Below are 6,914 nucleotides of genomic sequence, written 5' to 3'. Positions count from 1 at the left end.
CTTTATATACGGAGGCAAGAGGCACCCCTAAGGACAGAAGTTGATCCACGTGATCATATTCTTAGCCGTGTGCGGTGCCCCCTTCCACCATAGTCCTCGATAATATTGTAGCGGTGCTTAGGCGAAGCCCTGCGACGGTAGTACATCAAGATCGTCACCACGCCGTCGTACTGACGGAACTCTTCCCCGAAACTTTGCTGGATCGGAGTCCGGGGATCGTCATCGAGCTAAACGTGTGCTAGAACTCGGAGGTGCCGTAGTTTCGGTGCTTGATCGGTCGGGCCGTGGAGACGTACGACTACATCAACCAAAGTTAACGCTTCCGTTGTCGATCTACAAGGGTACGTAGAGCACACTCTCCCCCTCTCGTTGCTATGCATCACCATGATCTTGCGTGTGCGTAGGAAATTTTTTGAAATTACTACAAAACCCAACAGTGGCATCCGAGCCTAGGTTTTATGTGTTGATGTTATATGCACGAGTAGAACACAAGTGAGTTGTGGGTGATATAAGTCATACTGCTTACCAGCATGTCATACTTTGGTTCGGCAGTATTGTTGGACGAAGCGGCCCGGACCGACATTACGCGTACGCTTACGCGAGACCGGTTCTCCCGACGTGCTTTGCACATAGGTGGCTTGCGGGTGATAGTTTCTCCAACTTTAGTTGAACCGAGTGTGGCTACGCCGGGCCTTGTGAAGGTTAAAACAGCACCAACTTGACAAACTATCGTTGTGGTTTTGATGCGTAGGTAAGATTGGTTCTTGCTTAAGCCCGTAGCAGCCACGTAAAACATGCAACAACAAAGTAGAGGACGTCTAACTTGTTTTTGCAGGGCATGTTGTGATGTGATATGGTCAAGACATGATGCTAAATTTTATTGTATGAGATGATCATGTTTTGTAACCGAGTTATCGGCAACTGGCAGGAGCCATATGGTTGTCGCTTTATTGTATGCAATGCAATTGCGCTGTAATGCTTTACTTTATCACTAAGCGGTAGCGATAGTCGTGGAAGCATAAGATTGGCGAGACGACAACGATGCTATGATGGAGATCAAGGTGTCGCCCCGGTGATGATGGTGATCACGACGGTGCATCGGAGATGGAGATCACAAGCACAAGATGATGATGGCCATATCATATCACGTATATTGATTGCATGTGATGTTTATCTTTTATGCATCTTATCTTGATTTGATTGACGGTAGCATTATAAGATGATCTCTCACTAATTATCAAGAAGTGTTCTCCCTGAGTATGCACCGTTGCGAAAGTTCTTCATGCTGAGACACCACGTGATCGGGTGTGATAGGCTCTACATTCAAATACAACGGGTGCAAAATAGTTGCACATGCAGAATACTCAGGTTATACTTGACGAGCCAAGCATATACAGATATGGCCTCGGAACACGGAGATCGAAAGGTCGAGCGTGAATCACATAGTAGATATGATCAACATAGTGATGTTCACCAATGAAACTACTCCATCTCACGTGATGACCGGACATGGTTTAGTTGACTTGGATCACGTAATCACTTAGAGGATTAGAGGGATGTCTATCTAAGTGGGAGTTCTTTAAGTAATATGATTAATTGAACCTAAATTTATCATGAACTTAGTACCTGATAGTATCTTGCTTATGTATGTTTGATTGTAGATAGATGGCCCGTGTTGTTGTTCCGTTGAATTTTAATGCGTTCCTTGAGAAAGCAAAGTTGAAAGATGATGGTAGCAATTACACGGACTGGGTCCGTAACTTGAGGATTATCCTCATTGCTACACAGAAGAATTACGTCCTGGAAGCACCGCTGGGTGCCAGGCCTACTGCTGGAGCAACACCAGATGTTATGAACGTCTGGCAGAGCAAAGCTGATGACTACTCGATAGTTCAATGTGCCATGCTTTACGGCTTAGAACCAGGACTTCAACGACGTTTTGAACGTCATGGGGCATATGAGATGTTCCAGGAGTTGAAGTTAATATTTCAAGCAAATGCCCGGATTGAGAGATATGAAGTCTCCAGTAAGTTCTATAGCTGCAAGATGGAGGAGAACAGTTCTGTCAGTGAGCATATACTCAAGATGTCTGGGTATTGTAATCACTTGATTCAACTGGGAGTTAATCTTCCGGATGATAGCATCATTGACAGAATTCTCCAATCACTTCCACCAAGCTACAAGAGCTTCGTGATGAACTATAATATGCAAGGGATGAATAAGACTATTCCCGAGCTCTTCGCAATGCTGAAAGTTGCGGAGGTAGAAATCAAGAAGGAGCATCAAGTGTTGATGGTCAACAAGACCACTAGTTTCAAGAAAAAGGGCAAAGGGAAGAAGAAGGGGAACTTCAAGAAGAACAGCAAGCAAGTTGCTGCTCAAGAGAAGAAACCCAAGTCTGGACCTAAGCTTGAAACTGAGTGCTTCTACTGCAAGTAGACTGGTCACTGGAAGCGGAACTGCCCCAAGTATTTGGCGGATAAGAAGGATGGCAAGGTGAACAAAGGTATATGTGATATACATGTTATTGATGTGTACCTTACTAATGCTCGCAGTAGCACCTAGGTATTTGATACTGGTTCTGTTGCTAATATTTGCAACTCAAAACAGGGACTACGGATTAAGCGAAGATTGGCTAAGGACGAGGTGATGATGCGCGTGGGAAACGGTTCCAAAGTCGATGTGATCGCGGTCGGCGCGCTACCTCTACATCTACCTTCGGGATTAATATTAGACCTAAATAATTGTTATTTGGTGCCAGCGTTAAGCATGAACATTATATCTGGATCTTGTTTGATGCGAGACAGTTATTCATTTAAATCGGAGAATAATGGTTGTTCTATTTATATGAGTAATATATTTTATGGTCATGCACCCTTGAAGAATGGTCTATTCTTATTGAATCTCGATAGTAGTGACACACATATTCATAATGTTGAAGCCAAAAGATGCAGAGTTGATAATGATAGTGCAACTTATTTGTGGCACTGCCGTTTAGGTCATATCGGTGTAAAGCGCATGAAGAAACTCCATACTGATGGACTTTTGGAACCACTTGATTATGAATCACTTGGTACTTGCGAACCGTGCCTCATGGGCAAGATGACTAAAACGCCGTTCTCCGGTACTATGGAGAGAGCAATAGATTTGTTGGAAATCATACATACAGATGTATGTGGTCCGATGAATGTTGAGGCTTGTGATGGATATCTTATTTTCTCACCTTCACAGATGACTTAAGCAGATATGGGTATATCTACTTAATGAAACATAAGTCTGAAACATTTGAAAAGTTCAAAGAATTTCAGAGTGAAGTTGAAAATCATCGTAACAAGAAAATAAAGTTTCTACGATCTGATCGTGGAGGAGAATATTTGAGTTACGAGTTTGGTGTACATTTGAAACAATGCGGAATAGTTTCGCAACTCACACCACCCGGAACACCACAGCGTAATGGTGTGTCCGAATGTCGTAATTGTACTTTACTAGATATGGTGTGATCTATGATGTCTCTTACTGATTTACCGCTATCGTTTTGGGGTTATGCTTTGGAGACGGCCGCATTCACGTTAAATAGGGCACCATCAAAATCCGTTGAGACGACGCCTTATGAACTATGGTTTGGCAAGAAACCAAAGTTGTCGTTTCTGAAAGTTTGGGGCTGCGATGCTTATATGAAAAAGCTTCAACCTGATCAGCTCGAACCCAAATCGAAGAAATGTGTCTTCATAGGATATCCAAAGGAGACTATTGGATACACCTTCTATCACAGATCCGAAGGCAAGACTTTTGTTGCTAAGTTCGGAAACTTTCTAGAGAAGGAGTTTCTCTCGAAAGAAGTGAGTGGGAGGAAAGTAGAACTTGACGAGGTAACTGTACCTGCTCCCTTATTGGAAAGTAGTGCATCACAGAAAACTGTTTCTATGACACCTACACCAATTAGTGAGGAAGCTAATGATAATGATCATGAAACTTCAGAACAAGATACTACTGAACCTCGTAGATCAACCAGAGTAAGATCCGCGCCAGAGTGGTACGGTAATCCTGTTCTGGAAGTCATGCTACTAGATCATGATGAACCTACGAACTATGAAGAAGCGATGGTGAGCCCAGATTCCGCAAAATGGCTTGAAGCCATGAAATCTGAGATGGGATCCATGTATGAGAACAAAGTGTGGACTTTGGCTGACTTGCCCAATGATCGGCAAGCAATTGAGAATAAATGGATCTTCAAGAAGAAGACTGACGTCGACGGTAATATTACTGTCTGCAAAGCTCGACTTGTCGCAAAAGGGTTTCGGCAAGTTCAAGGGATTGACTACGATGAGACCTTAATACCCGTAGCGATGCTTAAGTCTGTCCGAACCATGTTAGCAATTGCCACATTTTATGATTATGAAATTTGGCAGATGGATGTCAAAACTGCATTCCTGAATGGATTTCTGGAAGAAGAGTTGTATATGATGCAACCAGAGGGTTTTGTCGATCCAAAGGAAGCTAACAAAGTGTGCAAGCTCCAGCGATCCATTTATGGACTGGTGCAAGCCTCTTGGAGTTGGAATAAACGCTTTGATAGTGTGATCAAAGCATTTGGTTTTATACAGACTTTTGGAGAAGCCTGTATTTACAAGAAAGTGAGTGGGAGCTCTGTAGCATTTCTGATATTATATGTGGATGACATATTACTGATTGGAAATGATATAGAATTTCTGGATAGCATAAAGGGATACTTGAACAAGAGTTTTTCAATGAAAGACCTCGGTGAAGCTGCTTACATATTAGGCATAAAGATCTATAGAGATAGATCAAGACGTTTAATTGGACTTTCACAAAGCACATACCTTGACAAGATTTTGAAGAAGTTCAAAATGGATCAAGCAAAGAAAGGGTTCTTGCCTGTGTTACAAGGTGTGAAGTTGAGTCAGACTCAATGCCCGACCACTGCAGAAGATAGAGAGAAAATGAAAGATGTTCCCTATGCTTCAGCCATAGGCTCTATCATGTATGCAATGTTGTGTACCAGACCTGATGTGTGCCTTGCTATAAGTCTAGCAGGGAGGTACCAAAATAATCCAGGAGTGGATCACTGGACAGCGGTCAAGAACATCCTGAAGTACCTAAAAAGGACTAAGGATATGTTTCTCGTATATGGAGGTGACAAAGAGCTCATTGTAAACGGTTACGTTGATGCAAGCTTTGACACTGATCCGGACGATTCTAAATCGCAAACCGGATACGTGTTTACATTAAACGGTGGAGCTGTCAGTTGGTGCAGTTCTAAACAGAGCGTCATGGCGGGATCTACGTGTGAAGCGGAATACATAGCTGCTTTGGAAGCAGCGAATGAAGGAGTCTGGATGAAGGAGTTCATATCCGATCTAGGTGCCATACCTAGTGCATCGGGTCCAACGAAAATCTTTTGTGACAATACTGGTGCAATTGCCTTGGCGAAGGAATCCAGATTTCACAAGAGAACCAAGCACATTAAGAGACGCTTCAATTCCATCCGGGATCTAGTCCAGGTGGGAGACATAGAGATTTGCAAGATACATACGGATCTGAATGTTGCAGACCCGTTGACTAAGCCTCTTCCACGAGCAAAACATGATCAGCACCAAGGCTCCATGGGTGTTAGAATCATTACTGTGTAATCTAGATTATTGACTCTAGTGCAAGTGGGAGACTGAAGGAAATATGCCCTAGAGGCAATAATAAAGTTATTATTTATTTCCTTGTATCATGATAAAAGTTTATTATTCATGCTAGAATTGTATTAACCGGAAACATAATACATGTGTGAATACATAGACAAACAGAGTGTCACTAGTATGCCTCTACTTGACTAGCTCGTTAATCAAATATGGTTATGTTTCCTAACCATGGACAAAGAGTTGTTATTTGATTAACAGGATCACATCATTAGTTGAATGATCTGATTGACATGACCCATTCCATTAGCTTAGCACCCGATCGTTTAGTATGTTGCTATTGCTTTCTTCATGACTTATACATGTTCCTATGACTATGAGATTATGCAACTCCCGTTTGCCAGAGGAACACTTTGTGTGCTACCAAACGTCACAACGTAACTGGGTGATTATAAAGGAGCTCTACAGGTGTCTCCAAAGGTACATGTTGGGTTGGCGTATTTCGAGATTAGGATTTGTCACTCCGATTGTCGGAGAGGTATCTCTGGGCCCTCTCGGTAATGCACATCACTGAAGCCTTGCAAGCATTGCAACTAATGAGTTAGTTGTGGGATGATGTATTACGGAACGAGTAAAGAGACTTGCCGGTAACGAGATTGAACTAGGTATGGGATACCGACGATCGAATCTCGGGCAAGTAACATGCCGATGACAAAGGGAACAATGTATGTTGTTATGCGGTCTGACCGATAAAAGATCTTCGTAGAATATGTAGGAACCAATATGGGCATCCAGGTCCCGCTATTGGTTATTGACCGGAGACGTGTCTCGGTCATGTCTACATTGTTCTCGAACCCGTAGGGTCCGCACGCTTAAGGTTTCGATGACAGTTATATTATGAGTTTATGCGTTTTGATGTACCGAAGGTTGTTCGGAGTCCCGAATGTGATCACGGACATGATGAGGAGTCTCGAAATGGTCGAGATATAAAGATTGATATATTGGAAGTCTATGTTTGGATATCGGAAGTGTTCCGGGTGAAATCGGGATTTTACCGAATTACCGGGAGGTTACCGGAACCCCCCCGGGAGGTATATGGGCCTTAGTGGGCCTTAGTGGAAGAGAGGAGAGGTGGCCAGAGATGGGCCGCGCGCCCCTCCCCCCTTGGTCCGAATAGGACAAGGAGAGGGGGCCGGCCCCCCTTCCTCCTCTCTCTCCTCTTCCCCCCCCCCCTCCGTGAATCCTATTCCAACTAGGAAAGGGGGG

This window comes from Triticum dicoccoides, chromosome 6A, assembly GCF_002162155.2.
Source record: "Triticum dicoccoides isolate Atlit2015 ecotype Zavitan chromosome 6A, WEW_v2.0, whole genome shotgun sequence".
Classification (NCBI taxonomy): Eukaryota; Viridiplantae; Streptophyta; class Magnoliopsida; order Poales; family Poaceae; genus Triticum; species Triticum dicoccoides.
The sequence above is the reverse complement of the archived record's forward strand: the minus strand, read 5'-3'. Positions refer to the sequence as shown.